The 26,298-nt window shown below is 43.4% G+C and overlaps 1 protein-coding gene and 1 long non-coding RNA gene across 2 annotated transcripts in view; one reads left to right on the plus strand and one right to left on the minus strand.

The window, feature by feature from the left end:
- Positions 1-4,932, minus strand: part of LOC119187234 (RYamide receptor) — a 452,287-nt gene extending 447,355 nt beyond the window's left edge. Inside the window, exon 1 of the mRNA XM_075878902.1 lies at positions 4,894-4,932. The gene's annotated coding sequence lies outside the window, so the exon portion shown is untranslated. The remainder of the gene's footprint in view (positions 1-4,893) is intronic.
- The window catches only part of LOC142776053 (uncharacterized), a 32,059-nt gene extending 15,954 nt beyond the window's left edge, over positions 1-16,105 (plus strand). The window contains exons 2-4 of the long non-coding RNA XR_012887262.1: positions 11,458-11,527; positions 15,496-15,552; positions 16,072-16,105. This is a non-coding gene — a long non-coding RNA (uncharacterized LOC142776053). The remainder of the gene's footprint in view (positions 1-11,457; positions 11,528-15,495; positions 15,553-16,071) is intronic.
- The last annotated feature ends 10,193 nt before the right edge of the window (positions 16,106-26,298 follow it).

Below are 26,298 nucleotides of genomic sequence, written 5' to 3' on the forward strand. Positions count from 1 at the left end.
GTGGCAGCGCCGAACCAAGGTACCGAACTTCTTTTTCACCAAGGGCCACAGACGACTTGCTTACACACCTTTCGCCCTCCTTTTCAAGGAAAAAAGCCATTTTTGCGCTGATTTTACTTCCCAAGTATGAACCACCAACTAGCCCAACTTTCGCTATTATTAGTACGCCTTCAGTGTCCGTATTTGAAAAAGACCTCAATTTTCTTGGGCCTGGGCAGTGACATACTGACATAAAATTGTTATTTTGACAATCTGCTTCAAGCTACAATTTTTGTCGCGTGTGCTGTACCACACGCTGAAGGTTTTCGTAAGTTGCGTGGTACACATGTTAAACCAGGTGAGCTATATAATGGGCTGCAGGGTCATGCGATAAACAAAATTGAAAGTTTAGCGCTTATCCTGTCGTTTGTATTTCCCTTCTTTACTGGCTTCCTATTCTTCACGTTCAAACAGAGCTGAGCTAAAACCTTAAAATTTGGTAGCCGTGTCAGTGTTCTAATTGTAACTGAGCTAAAGTGAATTCACTTGACTGAACCAAACAGGTCTTCAAGCCAGGGGCGTTGAGTCTGTCATGTTTCCGTGGATTATTTCTTTTGGTAAAATGAAAAACTTGTATTAGGTTATTCATCAGGGTACCCAAAGCGGCTCAATAGACATAAAAGAGTGCGTGTATGTGTGTGTGTGGGAAGGGAGGGGGTGCACTACGTAAAGTAATGAAAGTAAACGGCAATACAGGTAACATGAAAACCACAAACAATTCACGTTTTAACTAATGGATTATAGAGTGACTGTACAAATGCAGCATATCAGGACATATTCACAATAACATTTGATAATGAATTCTAAGGTTGAAGTGTGTGACAAAAATGACATACACAACTTGTAAGTTTTACGTAAAGTTTCTTCCACTTTCGTCTCGTGATGCTCTCTCGTAGACGCCTAGTCAGGCTCGTGCAACAACTTCGTGTGATCAATACTTTTTCTTGTATGACAGATACTATGAAACACTTTTGATTTGTGAATCAAACAGCGTTTTGGCAGCTTGTCTATTCCAAATGTATAGTTACCGAATATAAAGTGGGCGGATCTGTATTCTTTCCTGCTTGTATATCTTGGTTTGGTTCTAAGGTGAAAGGATTTCATAAGGAAGTTTCAGTCGCAAGCCCCATGCCTTCACTGTCTGCATGCCTTTATATGTCTGCATTGCACTTTAAGATAAATACCATTACAGGTGCAGGTGGTTCCTCTAGAATATAAACTATATCATATTAAAAACCTTTAAGGAAACATAATTTTGTAAAGCATAGCTCACTCTGATTGATATCTAAGAAACATGTGCATTCTGCAGTGAAAAGAACCATATTCAATTTTCGCGCGCAGACCTTCTGAGTGTAATTCAGAGTAGAATAAGTACTGCCACATGTTTGGTACTTCAGAATACTGTTTTCTTTTTTATGTTGCTACCCCCACCGCGTTGGTCTAGTGGCTATCGGCTGCTGACCCGAAGGTCACGGGATTGAATCCCGGCTGCACCAGGTGCATTTTTGATGGAGGCAAAAATGGTGTAGGCCCGTGGGATCAGCTTCTGGGTGCACGTTGAAAAATCCCAGGTGGTCGAAAGTTTCGGAGCCCTCCACTACAGCGTCTTTCATAATCATATGGTGGTTTGGGGTGTTAAACCCCACGTATCAATTCCATCTGTTGCTGTTTAGTACGACAGAGTAGTTTCATGACTACAGTAAAAGGAAAGTGGTGGTGAAGCGAGTAATCTTTAAAATACACATTGCGAAACATGTTGTCATCCAAGCCTTAGCAATACAGAATCTAAATCGTTTCATTTAATTAGGTTTAGCCTACTTAAGCAGAAGTGATTATCTTTCAGTGCAGTTGCAGAAAGAACACTGGAGTATTTCCATTTCTCATATATGCATGAAACTAAAGCGTCACCCCTACCCCTGCTCGCTCCAGAATGACGTAGCCCAAACTTCAGTTCACATTCATTCCTGGCTTGCACGCTGGGGGTTACTGCTACTTTTTTTCACTGAACTACAGCTCGCTTCCACCGTGCTCAAGTCTCAATCTCAAGAGACACCTTACCAAGCATATTGAAGTTGACGGCACATCAGTCGCTAGAACAGTGCAGCTCCAGTGACTGGGCCAGGAACTGTTCACAGCGCCTAAGGAAATCGTACTGTAGCACGAGCGTGAAGCTATATTTTTCACTTTTTTCTTTATTTGGCACGAAATGGCGCATGAATAGGAAAACAGATGATCCGACACTGTGGTAGTCAGCGTGGCGTACATCTCACTTGGCATAAGACGGACGCCCTGATGGGCACTGCGCTAGCGTCCCGGTTTGGCGTCCCGGCAAAACTCATTGTATGCGGCTTCTGGTTGCTTGCAGTATCCACCCTATTTTCATTCGTCTTCTTTTTCCCGCTGCCAAGCTTGAAGCAGTGTTCTAGAAACAAAAGAATGCGGCGCGCCGTGCGAAAATCAAGTTTGTGTTTGGTACCTTTGCTCTCAGAAAATGGCTGGACTAGTGCATACTGAGCGCTGCTAGGCGGGTAAAGCGGCATCGTTGAGTTTTGCAAGGCGCCCAGATCTCCTCGCCTTCGCTTTCCTGCCGTGCTCAACGGGATATTTTTGACGTTTCCGGAGACGCAACAACGGCCTTTTTGCATTTGTACGTCTCCCGCTACGTGCATCCTTGTTGGTAGACTCTCTCCAAGAGCTGCCTCGTACTTCGGCACTTCCTTCCCGCTTGCTCCCTCGTGCTCCTAAGGCGGAAATCTCGGTGCCGCGGAGTTTATCGCTCCTGTGGGTCTCGCGCTGCCGCAGGGCAAAGGAGCTCCTCGGTGCCTTTGCGAAGTGCACTTCTTTTGTGTATAGACAATATGAAAAGTAGGGTGGTATGGTTAGCGCCTCGCACTATTGGTCTCGCTTTTTTCAGCCTTTATGCTCCGTGGAACGCTGCTGCTGCACTTTCACAGGTCGACAGTTCGCACGTGCGCGGATTCGGCTACCTTTGTTCAGAGACGTGCTCGTATATACATGGCGGCAAAAGTAAGAATAAAAAGATATGGCGGATTGCGTCGGCGAGTTATGAGGCGAACAGGGTAAAGTCGAGCAGCACAAAGTGTTCGAAAGGAGGAGTGAAACTAATTTAAAGCTACAGCCTGACCAATTTTACAACATTCACGAACGTCATCATGCAGCGCAAGCTGCTTTCTGCTTGCAATCATCAGAACAACGTCCCACTCGGGTGATCGGGAGAGACCACTTGCACTCCTGAAAACAGGACAGTGTTACGTAAGGAATTTGATGTCAAATTGATAATTCAAACTTAGCCTGCACAGTACTACTACGATTAAGAACAATATAACAGAAAAAAAGGCTGACAAAAATAAAGATCTCTGCTGTTTCACGGGAGTGACTGCCGAAAGAATAGCGGTCGTGTTGAATCACAGCAATCCACTGAATCGGTTGGCAGAAAGAACCCTTCGTTGTAGCAGCAACATCCACTCCTTGCACAGTTTCTCGGAGGAATGAAAGTTCTTCGGAGCAATGAAGCATGACTGAGGATTTACAGGGTCCTGTGTCCGTTCCTATAAAGCCCGTTTTACACAGCTAAGAAAGCTCATAGATATTTCTTTTGGCCATGCTTCGATATTTGAGCGCTCTCGTGTGATATCCTATTTTTCTAGTTATTTTACTGCAGAGTTCACGATGTGCAGCTGCTAATAGTACGTGTGAATAGATTCATTGGCTTAATCTTAGCGAACAATGGTCACTACTTAAAATTAGGCACGCGCGAGGAAGAAAGATAAATGGAGCAATCCCTTCTAAACTGTGGCGTAGAAGAGAAGCAGTCTCCTTCAGTTTCGTTTGCGTTTTTACTCAGCCTGTTATAAAGAGCCCGAGGAAAACAAAGTAGGGCACAAACAGTCAAAAAGAAAAAGCGCCTACCCTGTCTAACCTCTTAGGGTTAATGGTAGCGGGGTGCAAGCGGGTATAGTAGTTTAAAGAAAAGGAACGTTGCGACTATCAGATGTGTCAATGAAGCTGTACACGCTTTATTTTCTTGGCGCTGCTTGTTCTGCTTGTTGGACGTTTGATAGTCTGTTAGAGCGTAATACACATGTCCCACGGAAGCCTGATACACTTGAGATGGCGTAATAGTCATATTTGCACAGTTACTGAATTTAAAGGTTACGGCGAAGTAGCAGCGAGATGAAACATTCGTGGTAACGCAAACTTTTTAAGAACGATAGCTTATGGTCTATGACTGATTGCGGGATGGTATTTACGCATTCCTGAAATTTAAAATGCAAATGTGCACAATGCTAGTTTCAGTCTGACGATTCGTGTTTTCTGTCGTACATTAGTGTGTCGATATAGCATTGTCCCCAATACATGCGGTGTGAGAGAGAGGTGCAAAAGATGTCTCCCCCTTCTTCACTGCCCATGATCCTGCTGTACATATATTGCGTAAATAGTACTTCATGAGTGCGTTTGATGTCACGTAACAATGTGTTGCCTTTTTTTTCGAGATTGTGCAGTTATTGCTTTCTTAAAAAATAAATAAAAACAATGAGAGAGAGAACACCTGTGATGGTAGCGTACCTAACTTCAGTTGTTGTTCTAGATAAAATGCGTTTTGCAAAAATATTTAGCATGGTTATGATAATTAGGACGATGCTGTTGGTTTTGTTATTCTCTCCGTTACGACACATACTACCGGCCTGGAGAACCTTGGTCTTTTACCGCCTGCAAATAATACGACGACGTTAATTAATGTTTCTTAGCGGATAGGTCTCTGGCACATACGTGGGTATTTGTGTGGAAGTATACACTTATTTTACAGCTTTGCCGGTATGACAGAGAGCTTACCTTTACAGGAACTCGCTCTTCTCCACCGTCATTACCCCTGCGCAAACAAACACAAAAAACTCCGTAAAAATCCCACTAAAAGCTTGAGAAGTACACACCACACCTGAATTCAAACGTGTTTCCAATGAAAAAAACAACTGAATTCAAGTGCGCTGGACATCAGAAAGCAAATTTCAATAGTACTATTTTCGCAATAGGTGTACCAATTTTACAGCGGCATTTTATTAGGGTATTTAAAGCAAATCATGGCTGGTCGACGTTTTTAATTTAATTTTTTGTTTTAATTTTAATTCGATTACTCTCAGAGCACATAAAGGCGTTACAGAGGGGGTGGGTAATACAACAAAATTGCAGTAAAAATAGAACATAAAAATACAAGTGAGTGAGAATACGTGCTTTAACAACAAAAAGTTGTTTAGGGCACATAACATAATCTGTCAGTGCAGCTTTGAATGATGATGCTTCTTCAATGCAAGAGAGGGAGGCGGAAGGCGGTTCCACTCGGCACTGGTTTTTGGCAGAAATGAGTCAGAAAAAACATTAGTGCGACAGAGAGAAATGAAAACTTAATACTCAAAATCAAGTCATGACGATATGTATGACGGTTTTAACATGAGCTCCTGTTTAATTGAATTGTTCAAGTGAAGAGTTTCTAAGAAAAGGCATAGACGAGAAATTTTTCTTCTAAGCTGCCAATCAAGGAGTCCAAATCATGATTTCATATTGAAACGCTAGCTGTGCGGGAATGGTTTGACATAATGAAACGTGCTGATCACTTTTGAACAGACTCAGTAATGGTGTTTAATGTTATAGACTGTGGTCCTAAACAGAACATGAATACTCGAGTTTAGGTCTAATGAGTGTTTCATAAAGCAGCAATTTTAAATTGGCATGGGGCATTAGAAAAATTTCTGCGTATGTACCCGACTGATTTATTGGCATTTCGCACCCAAGCGGATGGAAACTCCCTATACCTTCCATAAATTCGCTCTCGGCAGAGGCAGCACTGCTTTACCACTGGCGGTTGGCGGGTAATTTGGTTGAAATAAATCATGAACAAAAAATTTCTTTCATAACGTTACTGTAAGGTCTCTAAATAAAGAGAAAGAACAAAAAAAAAATGAGAGCAAGTGAGGGAAGCCATGCTTTCCCACTCGCATGCAAGCGGAATGCGCTCATACTTTCTTTCGGGCACGCTGGCCGTTTGGGAAATGCGGCCGTAAAATGTTGTTATTTTTTTTTTCAAATTGTGTTCGTGTTTTCTGAAGATGGCAAAGTTAAGCTGACTGATTTCCTAGTCTGCACAAATAAAATCAGCACAAATGAAAAGAACTTTTTATTGCACGTTTTGTATAAAAAACAGACACACCTAGTGTGAAACTGTCAATCTATAAGAGCAGGTTTAGTTTACAACTAACACATGAACATATTGAGCAAACTTTGAACCTGGAATATCCAAACCAATAAAAAATTATCAACAATCGCAAGTAGGACACGTTGCATTTGACTCAATCACGTTTGTTATGTCAGCGTGCGTAGTTTTCTTACAGAACTTCAGTACCAAACGAGACTGAAGTTCAGAGGCATGGAGAGGCTTGAAGCGATCAGAAGTTTTTTTTTTTTTTTTTTTGAGAAAGAACGTCGGTGGAACAGCGTTTCGACAAGTAGAATCGCTTTCGTCCGGGCAGCAGCGTTGCTTTGACGAAGTTCACTTTCTAAAACGTTCGCTTCATGAACATTCTCTGAATTAATTTTTAAAAGTGTTTAGTCCATCACGTGTATTTGAATTACACCATTAGAAGTAAAGATTCACACATTTTTTAAACGCGGATGCAAGGTTTTTATGACCAGGAAGCAGCCTATAAATACTGGAGATCATTTGAACTACACGCCCAAAGTAAAGCAAGCTAAAACTATGTAGCCGAGACAACTCGAATGAAAGTCTTTCAATAAACGCATTTTCCCGACATGAGAGTGGCTATCGTATTCAACAATTAGTCAAGCAACACTGCTTCTATCAATCCAGTCAGGCTTGCAGAGAATTCATGGGTCTATTCGTATGTACTCTTTCAAAGTCAATAAATGCTCAAATATTCGGTCCACGTTTTTGTGCTCACCCGTTGCCTTTAAAAAGCGCAGAAAAAACTTACGCGGAACTAGAAATTCCCAAGTTTGCACACCGCATAGCCGCAGAAAACTTGTGTTGCCTGATTACGCCATTTTCGGCGAACGCATGGTTGACTTGTTCGGCGTAGCTCACTGCGGCTTCCGTTTGCTGCCCGCCACAACAAGCTGTCTTTATTTGTTCTGTAGTTAACACGCCAACCAAGTGAGATAACTGATCGCGAACCTACTTCTAATATCGCTGAGCGAGGGACAAGATGGAGTGTAGACAAGCGCTACAAACGCGTCAATCAGTTCCCGTGCTTCGTCTGATACAAAATTCACGAAATGAGACATAAAAATACATATAAAGAAAATAGAAACTCTTTGCAGGGGTGTCGAGTTTTTTTTTAATTTGTGAAAACTTGAAAAATCTAATAAATGTGAACATTCGCATCAACCTGACTTCGTTAAACCTGGTCTTAGCGTGACCTGCAACCGCTATACGAGCATGCGCCTGAGTGATGTGCAACTTGCAGATCACCCAGGTGCAGCGTTTTATATCACATGTGGTACATACACGCATATCAGTGGCACATACTCACCTGTGGGTATGTGTGCCACTGTCTGGCGGGAAGTGTTTAACGATGTACGCGCCAGGAATGTAACATGCCCCACCGCAGTGGTCTAGCGGCTAAGGTACTCGGCTGCTGACCCGCAGGTTGTGGGATTGAATGCTGGCTGTGGCGGCTGCATTTTCGATGGAGGCGAAAATGTGGTAGGCCTGTGTGCTCTGATTTGGGTGGAAATTTCCGGAGCCCTCCACTACGGCATCTCTCATATACATATGATGGTTTTGGGACGTTCAACCTCCCATATCAATGAGGAAATTTGACATTATTTATGTTTTGACCAGCGCGTCGTATTCGTCAAACCATCTTACCCTCCCATGCTAATTTTGGTTCACGATAAGTTTTAGGGGCGGTCACAAGTGCACCCAAACGTAAGTGTCTAGTTAGACAGATACGCTTCAAGTCGCCGAAGTACACTAAGTAATGCTTCACATTTATTACATGTTCTTGCAATTCTTTGTTTCCAATTGCTCAGGACTGAGCCGGCGCAGCTACCGATCAAGCTCATTCTGAAAATCCAAGTTCCGCAGAAAATCAAACAATAATTTGAAGAAAATGAAAGCAGTTCCTAATTGATCTAACAGGCACAATATTGGTAATTAAATCACCGGGTATGGTGGCAAGAAGATTCAACAAAGGATATCAGTACTAAAACACTGACGCCAGTGTAAGCCATCTTATTTACGCAGGAGGATGACACGATTGCAAGTGCACCGATGTTCGAGAGGTGCTGCAGCGATAAAACATGCGCATTCAAAGAGTATACAAGGAACGCTGGTCATAACGACAAAATGTAAATCTTATTGTTTTTTTAAAGATCTCTCATATAGTTATATCATGCTGAAGAATAATCGCGAGTTGCCAAGTTAGTGGATGTTCATCGTATAATATTTTACAGCGCAATCGGTTAGAGACGAACTTAGAAGGGACACAGCGCTATTTGTCTCTAACCTGCGGTGCTGTAAAATATTCTACGATAACTATACCATGTCTATTGTCAGGTCACTAAACAGCCAACGCTTATTCAAGTTTGGCCAAGAAGTTATGCGCTGTCAGTCTGCATTCTTTTGTCTAGTTGCTTAACGTGTGTCGGAGATACCGATGTTTTCGATGATGTTGTACTGTTCCAAAATAAGGTGTCATATTTAATATGTTTGGAGAGTTACACCAATATATATAAACCCTGTGACACGCACTATACTTACACCGTCATTACTATATGTAAAATCAAGAGGCCATTTCTTATTTGAAAAGGTCGTGACTACAGTATTTTTGCAATTACCAGACAATTGTCACGTTTCACACCTTCTAAAAAACGACAAAAAGTAATCAGTATCTTGATCTTGGTTATTACAGATAATTTTACAGATAATGCAGTCATCTGCATACATTTCATGTTTAATTTGGGTGTTACTGATAATCTCAGCTCACAGATGCGGATCGAGCTACGCAGCCTTTCACCTGAATATCCTTGCATACTCCTTCGTCCAGCAAGAGACAGGCAGGGCTCCCTTTCCAGCTGAAGAGCAATCGACAGTCGGTATCGCAAGCGGAGTGATGTTATCGCATGCGCCCTTCTTGCGATGGGGATGAGCAGCTTGTTTGCTTTAGCAGTGTTTCTCGCTATAGCACTCGCGAGATTTTATCCGCGGGAGCAGCAGGCAGTGTGCGTACAAAAGTAATTTATTTAGAAGCTATACGAAACATGATGGGGATGATGAAAGCCTGTAGACAGTGTTATTATTTTTCTTTTTTACATTAAAAATATACATGAACCGTAGAAGCGGACTGGCTCTTGTTATGGAGAGCTGCGTTTTCCCTTAAAAGAATTCATCCGTTGAGAGAAGGAAAGAATTCGGAGCGTATACCTTTGCTGTTGTTCTGGATTACACTGCAACTACACTCTCTTTGCTAAAATTCTTACGTGCTGTTCGACATTTATGTCTTCGTAAAGCATGTGTGTAATGTGAGTGCTAAGCGTTGAGCCTATCACGCTTTCAAACTTCTAGGCTACACTATTCTTATTTCCACTTGTGCAATCGAAAAGACTGAATGCAGCGAAATTACAAGTTCAACGCTCATGATAATCCTTTGAGTCGCGAGGAAGAATGGAGGTGGTGGGTGGCGAATGCGTGGCAAAGCAGCGTAGGAAACAATTTACAACTGATGTTTCTTGTATATAGGCAATGTCAGACTATGTGCCCTAATCATGTCACGTGAATCCCTGTTCAGGTGTCCCGAATAGCAACAAAAGACCGAGAAATGTCAAGAGAGAACAACACGCTCGACTGTGTATCACAAGCTTTTTCATGGCCCTTATATAGGGTGTCCCACATAACTTGAGCCAAGAATTTGAAATTGAAAAACACTTAGAAGGTGAATTGAACCAAACGCATACTACTCGCACGAACCTCTTGTTACTAAGGCTATTTTTTATTTCTCCCTATACTAATTATTAATATAGGTTAATTACCTATTTTTAAAATTATAGGCTGGAAACTCAAAGTATGAACACTGAGATGTAGAGCACATTCAGAAACCACCGACTAAATTGTTTCCTGTACGACACGCCTCGCGCTGTTGTTTTTTCCCCTTTGTACAAACACCTGAACGTGAATCACTTTTCAGGTTTTCCGAATAGCACCAAAAGACCGAGAAATGTCAAGAGAGGAGAACATGCTCGACTGTGTATCTTCAGAAGCTGTTTTAGGGCATAGACAGCGCATCCTAACACGGAAACAAAAGAGCAGTCACGACAACGCAACGGCCACTTTAAGAAATCTTAAATCTGTAGGAAAGTAGGTGAAGTGATGTATTTTATGCCAAGAATCTGTGCTCACTTAAAAATAAGACAAATGACGGGGTGCCGCAAAATATTATGCGGCGGCGGTGGCAGCGTGGTCTCTCTTCTAACTTCGCCAGCGGCGCGAAAGGCGTGGGCAAAAACGGGTGGCGGTGGCAGCGCGGCACCGTTTATATCTATGTGCAACTGAGCCCTGATCCACAAAGCAGCTCAGTAAAGAAACTGCTCATAAGAAAAGATATGGGCCAACTGTGGTAGTCAACTGTAGAACATACAAGTCCCAGTGGTCAGCTGATAATTAACGGCCTTCTCTAAAACCAGCCCTCGTGAAACAGTCTGCTGAAACAGTTCTGCTTTTCTTAAGAAGAGAAAAAAAGCAGACGGGAGTCTTCTTTTTTTTTTCTTTTATATTTTTTGGAAAGCTGTTTTCGGGTCGAATCTGCATGGCGTGTTTCACAATCATTCCAGCGTTTGTCACCCTCTAGAACGGTCAAACGAACTGACCATCATGCGATCACAGAAACAAGTCAGTTTTCTTGGAGTCGGAATTTTCCTGAATTGTGAAATTCCGCATATTGGCTTTACGCGTTGTCGACCAGATCGCTTTTAGTGCAACAACGTGAAATATTTAAATGACACCCAACAACAGGTGTACTGCTTTTTTTGTGCTTTTCATCATCGGTAGACTGGATTTATATATGCTTCAGTTCAGTCTGCATTTGGAAAGCATGGGCATGAGCACCAATGATGAACACACTTGCTTTCGTATCAAAGGGTTGTGGGTTGAAACCCTAGGGTTGTAAAAAAAACTAGTTTAGCTTTATGTATTATATGTCTCGCTTCTATGATCGCGTGATGGTGCTTTCATTGGACCATTCTACAGGCTACAGGCTAATAATAATAATAATCACTATTATTAATATTGTGGGTGCTTGAAGACTACTTTGCCTCCATTTCTGGTCGACCCGGTATTGTACATTGCATCATCTCCGGGATAAGCTGGCATGCTCTTGCACTTTTATGCAGTGTTGTGAATGCCACACGAAATGCCAACCCACTAGACGGTAACAGCATTGCCAGGAAATTCTAACATGAGGTAAGTATTCATGTGCTACTGCAAGGACTTGATCACGTTGCGCGTTCTGCTATGCCTTACGGGCAAATAGTGCTGAACCTACGCATATCGTGACGTCTAGGACTATAAGTAGCTTTAAAGTGTGGTGACAATTCATCGGTATAGATAACGTCTTTTCCTGAAACGCTACCGATATCTAGTTTCAGGCGTCAAATCGCATGCAACTAGTATACGGACAGGAGCACCGCCGAACGCAATAAATAAGCGAACGATGGAAAGAGGCTCCAGCAGGACAGCTCCACAGCGGTGGTCTAGTGGCTTAGGTATATATACTCGGCTGCTGGCCCGCACGTCGTGGGATCGGATTATGGCTACGGCGGTTGGCTGCATTTTTGATGGCGGCGAAAATGCTGTAGGCCTGTCTGCTCGAATTTGGGTGCACTTTGAAAAAACCCTGGTGGTGGAAATTGCGAGAGCCCTTCACTACGGCGTCTCTCTTAATCATATGGAGGTTTTGGGATCCTAAACTCCACATTTCATTCAATTGGTTTCAGGAAGAAGAGCCTCAATTTTGTATCAGATGCTCCAGCATGTAATTTGTTTCCCTATTAGTGCGCAAAACGTAGCAACACATATTTTGCTCACAACACCCATGGCTACGAACAGAGCTCATATCGACGCTTTTGTCTGAAAATACAAAAGTTGATAATTACACGCGTCTGTGAAAAAAAATGGCATGCTATGACGATAGTTTTAACGCGAGAACAAAACGACGACACAGAGAAAAGAAGGACACGAAAGACACGAGAGCGTCTCCTTCTTGTCTTTGTGTCGTTGTTTTGTTCTCGCGCTTTAACTATCGTCACGCCATACCAACTAGCCCAAGCAGCCACACTTCTAAGTGCCAAGCTATGGTCGTGGGCTTTCTACAGGACGGTGTCATCATATTTCGGCGACATTCCCTCGAAATTGCCCCGACACCCTATTGCGAGTGCGGGATTTTCACCACGCGTTATGCGCATCCCTGGTACTCAGCATTGCGAAGAAGCAGTAAAAAAGACGCTGTGTGGGTAGTTTTGCAGCAAGTATTCTTGTCCCTCAGGTGGGTTGTTCCAGTCAGTGGGCAACAAACGCGCCACCAGGAAAGTGCACCGATTGAGACGTTACGAGTGGAACGGCCCTGCAACTCTTTCCCAGTAACCATTTAATGGTTTTATTATAGGAGTTTATTGCTTCACAAATCAACGGTTACAAAAATCTTTGGGATTTTTCAATTACGAGCGTAGTTACGAAGGGTTATTGTACGCTACAACTGTTTTTTATTTTATGCCATCCCGATAAGCCCGCTGAAAAGTAAGAAAACCGAGATGGTACGAGAAAAGAAGAGAAGGTGTGTGCGCGTCATTACAATGAGCGCCTTGATAATTTTCCTTTAAACGCGCGGCCTACTTTATGTGTGATCGCGAGCAGGCATGGGCGCCTGGCGGGCTCCCACAGTGGTCATGGTAACCATGCAGCTCGCGGGTGGTCAGATCAGTCAATGACCTAAAATTTGGGTATATAACGCGATAAAACTTGGGTATATTAGATCACTTTTAAAAGAAGGGGGGGGGGGGGCAATTGCTCGCTCACTTTGAGAATAGTTGTAATTTCTAGGCCATGAGCTGCGCTATAATGTTCAACTCGCGTGTTTTCAGAAGCCTCGGCTACTCATCAGCAGCCTTTCTGACTATGCTGAAGAAGGGTTGCAGGGTCCCTGTGAGATCTCATCGCTAGAAACTTTTTGTCGATGTTGTCCACCTGTGGCGTATAGAGTGCCTCGATGCTTAGTAGCCTGAGCCTGAGGACTTGCTCTTTGTATTACAGACCACACGAACGAATAAAATTCGGTATTGGCGGGATTCTACAAGCAATACACAAAAGCAGCGTGATGAGTCCAGTCTTGCACAGTACGCAGTGATTCAAGCTCTACAATCAGCCCGCATGGCGGCCATCGTTTTCTCGCAACACCGAGCACAATGAAAGCGAGAGCCTGGGTCACACTTTGATCAACTTTGATCTACTCGTGATCCGATCCCCCTGCGCGCATTCTGGTGGCACAAAAACACGATGACCGCCATGCGGGCCGACTTTCCCATTTCAGTAGCTGAACACACTACACATAGCCATTTAGTGCGTGGGCTAACCGCGAAATTAATTGCCACGTGCTCAAAGTAAGTTAGGGAAAGCAAATAAAACTACAGAAAAAAGGCTCAATATATGAAAATTTGAAGAATTGTTTGAGATTTTGTGAGTTGGTAATCCATCTTCAACAATAGTTGCAGAATGAACAAGGGAAAACAGCGAGAGCAAAAGCAAACACTGTCTTCCAACGGAGGGTTTATTGAAAAAAATGCATATGTATATATGTACGCATACCAAATCAATTGAGCTCGCACTAAAAATCACGAAAGCCTTGTCAACAGGTTCAGCAACACTTATCAAACATGATAATATACATGATAAGGAAGTGCACTAAAAACAAAGAAAGCGCATCCCTGGTGTGGAGCGTGGTTGACGCTGTCAAGAAAAGCCAGCATTTTTGTGGTCAAGACGCCCGAAGGCTTGCAGACAGTTGCCCTTGGCAATATTCGAAGCCTCACTGATAGCTATGATTTGATCGTTTGCGCGTTTGGCCAGGACCCTGGCATGGTCGAACACAGGAAGAAGCTTCGCTGAGAACAGTACAAGGCAAAGAACTCGTCGCTTCTTTTTTGTCCTATCACTTTGTGCTCGAGTAACCTGTGGCTGTAAAACGTACTTTTATTCCGTATTCCGTTTTCCCTGTTACGTCACATTTGAGGCGCCGCCTACGCCGGAAGCTTCTACGTTTTTCGAATTTGGCCAATCAAAAGCGCTCGTTGACGCCCAAAATGTGTAAACAAGACGCCCATAGTGTGTAAACAAGACAAGTGTGGCAGTTGGCCTAGTTTACATAGAAATCCAGAGAAATCCCTAGTATATTCGGGGCATTTTGAGGAAAGAAATTTAAGAACTTTAGCAACTTTTGGCAAAAAGTTGCAAAGGGGCCGTATATTCAATTTATTTTTTACGCGAGTTGGAAAATCTCTAGTATTTTCTGGGTATTTTTGAAAAGAAAAACTTAAGCAGCGTCTCCTGCGCCGCGCGGCGCCGTGGCCGTATAACGTACTTCTATTCGGTATTCCGTATTGCGTTTTCTCTGTGACGTCACGCTTGAGGCACCACCCACGCCGAAAGCTCCAACGTTTTTCGAATTTGGCCAATGAAGAGCATGCGTTACCGTCCACAGTGTGTAAACAAGACAAGTGCGGGAGTTGGCCTCGTTTACGTGGAAATCTGGAGAAATCCCTAGTACTTTTGTGTAACTTGAAGGGAAAAATTAAGGACATTACCGACTTTATGAAAAAAAGTTGCAAAGGGGCCGTATATTCAATGTATTTTTTACACGAGTGGAAAAATTCCTAGTATTTCCTGGGTTTTTGAAGAGGAAAATTTAAGGACCTTAGCGACTTTCTGGCTGAAAGCCGCAAAGGGTTCTTATATTCTATTTATTTTATTCGTGAGCATGTAACAAAAAACAACACCAAGTATATTAAAAGATATTTGATTTATAGGCTTGCATTTCTGACAAGAATAAATTATATTGCTAAAAGTAACTCATAAACTCCTGCGATTTGAGAATTGAAGACGCATGTTAGTTGTTTTTGCATCCAATCCAAGTCTCATAATGTCACTATGGGCAAAAAAAAAAACAGCTGATCGTCTGTGCGAGCCGCGTTTTGCGTTCAGTGACATATAAATCTGCGAGAAGAATGTAATCGTGACTACTGGGGAGTATTTTCGTCGCTGAAGGATATGGCAAGCTGCGAAGAACAAGGACAAATTGTGACATTCTTGTATTAAGGTGACTAAACAAAGTCAAACATACTGCGATCGCGATATAATTATTTCGCATTTTGTTCATACAGGTAACAAACAACAAAGTATAAACGGGAAAAGCCTGCCCTTTTGTCATCTATCAACAGGTAAGCAACACTTTTTTCATTTAAGGTACGGTCGTGCGTGGGCGAGTGTCATTACAGCGCACGATTCATAACACGGAAGTGTGCATTCATGTATTTACCCACTGCATCTTACGTACATTTTTGCTTAATTGAACACTCGCAGAAGAAAGTTGTTGCGTAAACATTTATGTTTATCTGCCGGCCACGGTGTTTCATTTGCGATGATTTAACCATCAGATTTCATGAGCATAATTGCTTTAGCCGGCTAATCATTTGTATGATATATGTTTTTCATTATTTTTATACCGCGTTGCGGTGAGAACTGGGAAGAAAAAAGGGGAAAACACTTACGAAGCTACTCGGCAGGGTTTACAAAGGCGCTCGGTAAGACCTGTTTTTTGTGCTTATGAAGCAGAAGGGCTACGACTTCGTCGGCAAGTTACGAGTGCTGTTGACAGAGTAGCGCTGCGTACAGTTGCCATAAAGTTCGATACACTGTGTTTTGAAGTGGAGATTACTTAGCTAATTGGTCTATTCTAGGTACACTTGGTTATCCAGGAGGTCGATCCAAGAGGCAAGTATGATGGGCCTACTTATCGTACCTTAGAAATCACTTTATTTATTTGGCTTCCATTATTGGCATGAAAAGATACTTTTTAGGCAGACAGCCATTTAGTGCACGGTAAAGACAGATAACGAAGAATGATCACTGTTACTAAACAGAGTAGAACACTTTCAAAGCCCCAGCTTCTTACATATATATTCAAAGTGTAAAGAAAAGGAGAAATATTTTTGGCAGAAAAATGGTGGTGATCACTGAACCAAAAAATCAGATATGCAGTGGTCATCGCAATGCATGTCAGATGCATTGCAATGCACCATGCAGTTGCAATGCATCGCAGATGTCGCTGTCGTCATCCAATCACGGTCACAGCGGGTCGACGGCGAGGATTGGCATGTCCGCGACGCAAATCTGAGGAAACCAAGATCAATGTGAGCCACGTTTCACTGCGACAAAAAAAAATGTGCACGTGAAAAAAGGAACAGCGCGCTACTCACGAACATGACGTTGAGGGCAAAACAACCTTCGCGGCACCAGAAGGGCACCTTCTGCTCACTCCTCGATGCGACGAAGCTGCCGTCAACGCATCCGATAACGCCGGGTAGGGGTCCAAACTGAAGGAATTCCTCCTTCACGGTTACCTTCTCCTCCGCCGTTCTCGGGAAATGGACCCACTTGTTACGGGTCCCGGCGTTGACGATCACTGCATGGAGCGACACGTCGCACACAGATGCCGACCACGGGCTGCATCACCGCTACGGTATCCTCGCCTCCCACGGACGATCGCAAGGATCCGGTGGCGAAGAAACGCGGGGCGCACACCTTTGCCGCCCCACCGAGAGCACATCTCGCGAGTCCATGGGCGACTTCGTCGCGCAATCACAACACCGTTGCCTTACACGGGTGAAAGTGACGCCCAAACTGTTTGTCTGGCATGTCAAACGCAACCTCGACATCCCTCCGGCGCTTGTTGCCCGTTACGTTCATGTAGCCAAACGTTACAGCGAATGTCACTGTCTCAGCCGGCACCACCATTTTTCCTATTTCGTTTGCGACGGGCCCACTCGCTGGCTGTTCCGCCGTAGCTCGGAACCGATTCCGTTTATTTTTCCATAATAGGCGCATACTCGTCATTTTAACGTCACCACAATTTCGGCTTGCGAATCGTCACTTGATTTACAGGTTGAACGATTAATCAGGGAGCATTTATTTTGGCTTATTGAGCGCTTGCTTGCAATTTCGACGTCACCACAATTTGGGCTTCTGGGTCGTCACTTGACTGATAGGTTTAACGACCATTCAGGGAGCGCCAATAGGGGCCAAAACAGAATGAGGAACACGGAATAACAATTCGTTATACGGCCACTTATCTTCAGGCATCGCCCCGTCCGTCCAACTTATATTAGATAACAGCAAATGGAAAGACTGCACACGTTTTTGTCGGTACTTTGAACGAGATGGTTTTTATGCTTCCTGTTATACTTGAGCGGTGAGCTCTTCACAGGACGTGTCCTAATACACAACTCATGCAGTTTTTACGGTGCGGGAAAACTCGGCAGGCCTGTGTGGAACGCGAAGCGCAGTCATAGCGAAAGCATATAGAGTGACCTTTCAGAGCCTTTCGAGTTGATTGATATGTGGGGTTTAACATCCCTAAACCACCATGTGATTATGAGAGACGCCGTAGTGGATTGATTGATTCATGATGATTGATTGATGTGCGGGGTGTAACGTCCCAAAACCACCATATGATTATAAGAGACGCCGTAGTGGAGGACTCCGGAAATTTAGACCACCTGGGGCTCTTTAACGTGCACCCAAATCTGAGCACACGGGCCTACAGCATTTCCGCCTCCATCGGGAATACAGCCGCCGAGCAGGGGTTCGATCCCGTGAACTGCGGGTCAGCAGCCGAGTATCTTAGCCGTGCACTAGACCACCGCGGTAGGGTATCGTGACCGATTGAACGAGACAGTATTCGCTTATTTCACAACACAGATCCAAGACTAAAAACATCAATATTAGGAGTTCGTAAGTGCCTTCCAGTGCACTGAAATTCACTGCGGTGCTCTGGAAACGCTGTTCTTTTTATTTAATCACCTCTATCGTCTCAACAAATAAATTCAGTACGTTTTACTGAATATATGTGTGGTTATTAGGTAGTGCTAATTACTCGCGGTAGGCCTACACATCTAAAAGTAATAAAGAGCAATAGTATAACCGTGTTTAACTCTCCTATGTCTCTAGAGTATATGGGCATTTCACTCTCTCAAAAAGAGGAAGAGCAGAAAGCTGTTTCACTCTCTCGTTTCATGAAGAGTGAAAATGAATTTCACTCTATCTGATGTTTTGGGAGAGTACAAGAACACTCTGAAGAGTAACTTGGCCTCTTTACTCTTGCGATACCCTCTGCAGTTTCTAGAGTGTGCGGTTAGATGCCGTTTGGTCGCAGTAGCGATACGCATATTTCATCAAATAGGTATTGTACTACAATAGGTGCTAAAGTAGCAGCAGATGTTTACGTAGCCCGTTCCGGTGAGTTTTCGGGTCTTTAATAAGGCTGGAACTAAGGACAAGAAATCATAACCCCAACATATCAGCAAGATTTTGCAAACATTGAGATTCTTAGTTGACGCAACATTTTTTTGTATATAGCAAGCAACATTCGCTAATTTTTTGTTTCCTGTATGATTTAAAATAACAATAGTATTTTGTTATGGTCAAGAATGCACTGGAGTCGCATTTCACTTATCTATATGCAAAGACAAGATAGTAATAATAGCTTATTTGTAAACGCTGCAGCGACCACATTCTGATTGGAATTAAATACAAAAAAAAATGCATGCCTGGAAACAAACGAAAAAAAAACATTAGGTGGGTAATACTGACAAGGAGAATTTAACAGCAGAGAGCAATTCCTTTTTATACGTATATATTGGTGAAGGAGTTGCCATAACAGAATGTCCAGCTCCAGCGAATGATTTGCGTGATTACTCTTCTCCTGCGAGCATTTCTGAAGATTCGCTCGAATGTGTTGCGCAACATCCAACGCACTTTGCTTGGGAAAAGAGGATCAAGGCAGAGGTTTCATCATGACACGTGCCATGGGCGCAATACTATTGCCGCTTTGATTTTCGTATATGTCACTGTGAATTGAAATATGTTACAACAAGACATTTGTGAGAAATGCTGCTGCCTTTGTACTGACATCCCACATATTTGCAAAAAAAAGAATAAAAAGAAAGAATGTTTCGCAATTCATCGTGTGCACAAACGCGAAGCAAAAAAGGTATATTGTATATATTTCACTTCACTCCTGCAGTACCTGCTACGTCATCAGGAACAGATGGCTGTGTCTCACTATGAGGTAAACCTAGATATATGTAACGCAGTAGCAGACTTCGGAAGCATGAGGTAATCCGGTACACATTAGAAAAGATGCAAGTGAACACTAGTTAATAAAATAAAAATTGTGGTTGGCATCTTTTAACAGCAGTATTCGATACCCCCTACGTTACAATAATACAAGTAAGTCTATCTTTAAACGCGTTCCCTGTAGAAAAAAAAGTATATTTAGCCAGAGGCTATGCAGCGAGCAAGCGCAGTTAGGAAATGTGTTCCTTTCAGATTTCGCTCGCAGAGCCGCTTTCATAGTAGTCTGTACCACCGGTGGGGCCAATCATCTCAGTAGCTCGTCGGGCCTGACCGAGGGCCCGAACGTCCTCAGCTGAATCCCCGAAAACAGATAGGCGAGTCGCGCCACCAATAACCACGTACGCATTCGTCGTGTACGTCCAGTCGACCGAGGACCGAGACTATTTTCTCTGCACACACACGCACGCACACACACACACACACACACACACACACACACACACACACACACACACACACACACACACACACACACACATATATATATATATATATATATATATATATATATATATATATATATATATATATATATATATATATATATATATATATATGTATAGTTTGTGAATGAGGGTAGGAGTAAGTGTGTAAGCCACTCAAGTATCACAGTTGTTGCTTATTCAGTTGGTGAGAGGGAGAGAGATCACTGTGTTCTAACTAAGTGAAGAGAAACCCCTTCATCAGGTGACATACACAATCATCGATATTTTGAGTATGGGTATGTCTGGAGCTTCAGTTCATTAATCTGCTAATAATGTTTTGAGACTTCAAAACGTGCTGATACATATTATGTATGCTGTTGAGTTCACATGTGGTTCAGCGGGCGTAGTTTGTACACAAAGTGTAGGTTAGGTCAGCAAATATATCTAGTAAGCACACTTAATGTATGATTCTGTTCACTTACTATGTTGTGTAACCACATTGCGAGGAGCAAAAGAAATGCAAAGAAACAAGAAAAAAGCATAAAGAAAAGAAAGGAAAAAAAGAACGAGGGAAGTAAGAAAAATTATAGTGGTAAAGTGCCACCAGATTACATATTCCCAGCACATCGTCTACCCATAGGAAAGAATACAAATGTTCCCTTAGCGAACATAACTATATGCAGATCCTCAGACTCTTTCCAAATCAGAATTGCCAAGTAGAACGCGAATCAAGCTTGGCGCTTTACTAAAGTGTTATAGTAAAAAGAAAACAACACATAGAATCAATAGCTAATACTTGATTGATATGTGGGGTTTAACGTCCCAAAACCACTATATGATTATGAGACACGCCGCAGTGGAGGGCTCCGAAAATTTAGACCACCTGGGGTTCTTTAACGTGCACCCAAATCTGAGCACACGGGCCTACAACATCAGTAGCTATTACTGTCCATGCAACTGTGGACAATAATGAAGGCGGCAAGGTGCAGACCGTTTAAAATTTAGAATTCTTAACGCGTAACGTATACACTCACAAATATTCGACTTCTCGAATTGACCCACTTGGACACTGTTTTTGCCTACATTTCCGAAAAAGTATGATTGCGTATGCCGAGCGGATCACAGTAACATGCCATTTATTTGAGAGGTAAAAGAACTGAAACTTGGACAAGATGATTCTTGCTCACTATTAATTTCTCGAACATGCGCTATAAATATTGAAAGGATAGAAATCCGACACAATGAAGAAATAGATGTGGTTGTTGCTGTTTTTACTTGGTGCCCGGCAGTCACTTTTTGAGCTCATCAAAGCTTCAAAGCCGAGATAGAGCTGAAACGGCTCTGGTCAAGCTAATATACATGAAGATTATCAACAAAAAGCAGCTTTGACAAATAAATTGTTTGAAGGGTGGTAAAAACACGAATGTTTAAAAATAATGTGACTACCGCTACGGGAATCGCCTCACATGAAGTGTGCACTGTTAACTGCATTTATGAAAAAAAGTCAGTGGTGAGCTAGTCATATGAAATATGACTGTGACTGAACATAAAACATTAATGATATTTCAGTGACTTAAAGAACAACTAAATATTTCCAGAATAAGCGCTGCGTACAGTCTATAGCTGCAGCGTGTTAAAAAAACCCTAAATCATTACGCACATACACAGTAATTTAAGTGGTTGTTTTTACTGTCAACAATGGACCATGTGAATAATTGGGTGCCTTAAAATAAAAAAGCCGATATATATTCATTTGTGTTGGTATGTGCGTTGTACTACAATTTTGCGGCGGGGCGCCAAAGATGCACATGTTAGGGAAGAAGGCGATATATATTCGTCATCCAGGACCACCCAATCAAACCACTTCCCTCCACCATCCGGATGCCTGGCCAGCTCAACTAACCGTCGTCGCTCTTCATCACCCTCCTACCACACACCTCCACCAAAATATTGAGGGGAGAAAGGCGTTTAAGAAAACATGTTTACACACGAAGGCAGGGGAACAAGATTGAGCCAAGTCTGCGCAAAATAGCACTAAACATCATCTTCTTGTCTACCACATTGAACTCTAGCGCCCCGTATCATCACCCCAGGCGGCGATGTGATATACCAGCGAACACATGAGTAATTGGCCCTAATAGGTGGTTGTACCTTGAAGAAACAGAAATCGGCGTAACTTCGCACTTGTGGTGCGAAAAACGAGAAAGCGGCGGAGCGGGTGACCTTCCCGATCATGTCTGCAACCTCCGACTGGTTTTCCTCTTCGATCCACCCCTGATAAACTAAGCTAAACCGTCCCTCCTCCATTCCCATCCTCACCCTCACATCACAGTTGCTCACCCATATTTTCTTTTTTCAGTCCTTGCTGTACAATGGCTACACTCTGTTTTACTATCCGTACTCTGTGTTTACTTCCGGCTCACCCTAACAATATTTTCCCACCCAGTGATATTCCATACTACACATAGCCACGCCTTACCCTCTCCCTCTTCCATTGCCTACTCTTCAAAGTCATATCCCTTTTCTACCCTTTTCTTTTAGTACACTAAGCCTGGCTGCGTTATGCTTTATACCGTACTTTCATTTCCACCTTTATCCCCCTTTTTCTGTCCGCCCTAGAGTTACACTATACTATAGTATACATGGGTATTCTATTGTATAAATACTCTCTGATCCTGCTTTCCTTAATCCTCGCCCTCGCATCACTCCTCGTCACCCTCACTTTGCTTTCCCGCTCTATTGCATCTACTTATCTAATTTACAAAATCTTCGCCCTGTATGAAGTTGGTGATGTTCACTTATCAGGTAATAATGATAAATGAACCTTGTGAAAGACAGAATGAGCATCCGCACGTATTAGTTACGTTCATGTTCCCTGCCACTGTTAAACAATTTTCATTTAAGAACCGGCTCTACGTGTCACAGTCATCCAACTCAGTAAGTTTAAGTTGTGGTTTCTCATGTTATTTTAACCGAAACTTTTCAATTTACTAAACTAAGAAAATAAGACTGAATGCCTAAAGCCAAATGAAGGAGGAGCTTGCAGATGTGGGATGTTCGTGATGGTGCAATATCAGTCAACATGTAACCAAGGAACAAACAGCTTCCGGGAAAAGGGGGTTGGTGTTGCGCACCGCCTTTCCCAAACAATGATTCTGTTTTTACACGTGAAGCATGTCTTGCTAGGGTCTATGTCCCACGGCATCGGCGCCCGCACTCCCACTACAAATGCGCAACTCTCCTCCTTCCTCTCTTCAACAGCTACGAGTTACTCTCTCAACTTCTCTCCTACCACCTGCTCGCGCTTCTCCTGCTATCTCGCTTCGGCTCGCGCAGTGCATGCAGTACTCTCCTCCTCTAGAATCCTCTCCGTCAAGTGTGAATATAAAAGAGGTGCACATGCGCCCCCTGCCTATCCTCTTCTACGCTCCGCCCCTCTCTCATCTCGCAACGCCGACCACATCTGCTCGTCTATGCTCGCTCCCCTCCACCATGCTCCCCCCCTCTCTCCTCTAGCCATCCCTCCAAGCAACGTTTACACTCCTAATGCACATGCGTACCTGTCCCTCTCCTCTGCCACATTCCTCCTTACTCTCGCCTCACAACGCAGACGCAGGCAGCGTCTGCTGGCGACTGTCTTCATTAATAATACCGGGACTCGCTCGCTGGATTACGTGCCGACCGGTTGTGCCCTCGCAACCTCCGACGTCAGCGTAGCTCTGGCTGACTGGGCTGGCCCTACGTCATCTCCTGACGCCGATCTCCGACGACAGCGTAGATGTGACCTACTGGACTTGCCCTACGTCATCTCCTGACGCCGACAAGAGCTCTCGCAAGTGGTGCCCCGTCCTCGGACTCCTGTGACCGTCTTTCCATCTTTCCTCTCTCTCCTATCCCCTCATATGTCCTCGCTCGCTGTCCCAGTGCATCTCTCTTTCTCTCTATACCTTTAATCCTATCCTTTTAATTCCTCCTCACCCCCAACCCTTGTGAACTACTGTTGAGGTGTCACATGCTGATGCATACAGTTACGGGGTTCTCTTTTCTCTTCTTTTCCCTCTTATAACCACTTCTCTTAATAATACCGACTGCTCGCGCTGAACAACCTATCGCTGGCCATCCCGTATATAGGTGAAGTGGCGGCGTCTACGCACCCTTGGTTGCTAAGCGTCGTCACATAGTGATGTAAGCTTACAACTAACGGCAATTACTTGGTTACGAGACTGTATTGAGAACAATTGTTTGGTATTGTGACCAAGTTTGGTGGGAACGTCAGTCTTCAGACTGCTCCAAGTAAATTGTATGAGAGCCCGGGGACGATCAATAACTCGATTCTTTGACACGGGCATCAGATCGTTTTTTTTTTGACATTGAGAGGGGACAAAACATAGTCACCCGCATTTTGTTACCATTGAATCTTATAGCGTTGGACGAACACAGGAGTTTCTGTTTCATGGGGCATATAATGCTTTCGCAGTAATAGAACGTTGAGTCAGTGAAGCACTCACGCCGAGACAAAGCCTTTTATGAAGAGGTAAAAGAACAGTTATAACGACCTCGTACTTACAGCAGCTGTCTTAACATTCGTCCATTTTACTGTGACTGCTTGAAACTGGGTTCACTGTGTCCGTTAATAACCACCTTTAAGACAGCTTTCTCAAGCGAGAGTTGATATGAGCCACATCACGTTCATGATACAGTGCCGCCACGACATCTTGGTTCGAACACATGCCCCCACGCAGTCTAAGACTGCAGGCCTTCGTCACTGCGCTGTCGGTTAGCCTGCGTGGGTGACAATTGCGTGAATCAGACGCTGCAAGACGACGCGTATAGTGAAAGGTGAAAAAGTCCTTGAGAAGATAGCAGTGTCGACTTCAAAGACGCGCTTCTGGCGCAGTGAAAAAGTCCCAGGCCGAGGAAGTCACTCATAGGTTTCTTCCGGAGTAAGGGAAGCTCAAGTTCCAGCTTAAAACTTCCAACACCGTGTTCCTTGACGACTTTACACTGAATGAAACAGAAAGGAAAGAGTCATAATGCACTTGATTGAACCTCTTGCGAACGTGCACTGGTATTAAAGTCTTCCGTGAAATGGCCACGTTAGCTCCTTGTGTTCGCACGGAGAAAACATCAACAAAATATTTTCATTTCATTTTTTCTCGACCTTTAGCGTGAGCTGCGACGTGCCTTGCTTGGCTCCAGTGAAACGCTAAGGAGAAGCGCCGAGGCTCCGCCATGCAGAAAATAGGAATATCCGCAGGGTCAGAAAGACCTAGCAAAAAAAAAAAAAGGAATAACGGGGAGCTGGGAGAAAACGCGGTGTTCGTAATTGAGATCCTCGCCGAATCGTGTAGTCACTTCGCCTGAACTGAAACGGCAGCGCCAAAGAGCAAACAACCAGCAACAGTGCCCGCCAACTGTATTCCGTCGAAGTTATCAAACGCCTTGGACGCTGGAAAATGCGCGGATAAAATAGGAGACGTTTCTTTGGTTGTGTGGTATTTTCAACCGCTTTAAAAGGAACCGGCCATGAATCTTGCGTCTCCCGTTACCATACACGTGCTCGCGAATAGTCGAAGGAATAAAAAAATAACTGAAGGCCTTTTACATGAATGGAGACAATCCAGTTCCATAAGTTTTGCTTTCAGATGCAGCAAGAACGAATGGTCGCTGTTTAAATTGCCTGAGAATATCGCTTTATGTCATCATTTTCCGATAGCCAAGCAGTCTCGATTCTCTGATCAAAAAGACATGCATGTTTGACATGATCAATAAGGTTAGCTAACAAAGGTCTTAAGCGAGTGATCGCCTTTACAACCATGCATCATTTGAGGGTCACTGAAGTGTTCACACCATTAACCAAATTGCGCTGCACTAGTCGAAAAACCTTCTTACAGCCAAAATTAAACAAACATTGCAGTCGTCCAAATGCATCCATTTTAATTTTGTCATTGTTTTTCTTCTTCGTCAAATTCAAAGATACATGCACAGCAGACATTGTTATCAAGGAGCTCAGCGTGTTATAAGCCATTCCGTTAATTCTGATTCTTCACGAGTTCTTTAGAGAAACTACAACGAAAAAATGAGATGGAAGTGTGGTCTTGCTGACAGTACCGCCGTTTAATATATATAATAAAAACGCCCGGTTCGAGTGAGAACCGAACTGAGGCTTCCTCCTTGGAAAGCAAGTGTTCCACCTTAAAGTAACGCCGGTGGGTTCAAACTGCTTTGCTGAAAAAACGCTATAAGAATGTCATGCTTTGCGAGGGGTCTCCTTGACGCATGTAAAATTGCATGGCAGGATCGTATAGAATTGCGCGAGGTGTCAAAACATGTGAAATACGAAAG

This window comes from Rhipicephalus microplus, chromosome X, assembly GCF_043290135.1.
Source record: "Rhipicephalus microplus isolate Deutch F79 chromosome X, USDA_Rmic, whole genome shotgun sequence".
Taxonomy (NCBI): domain Eukaryota; kingdom Metazoa; phylum Arthropoda; class Arachnida; order Ixodida; family Ixodidae; genus Rhipicephalus; species Rhipicephalus microplus.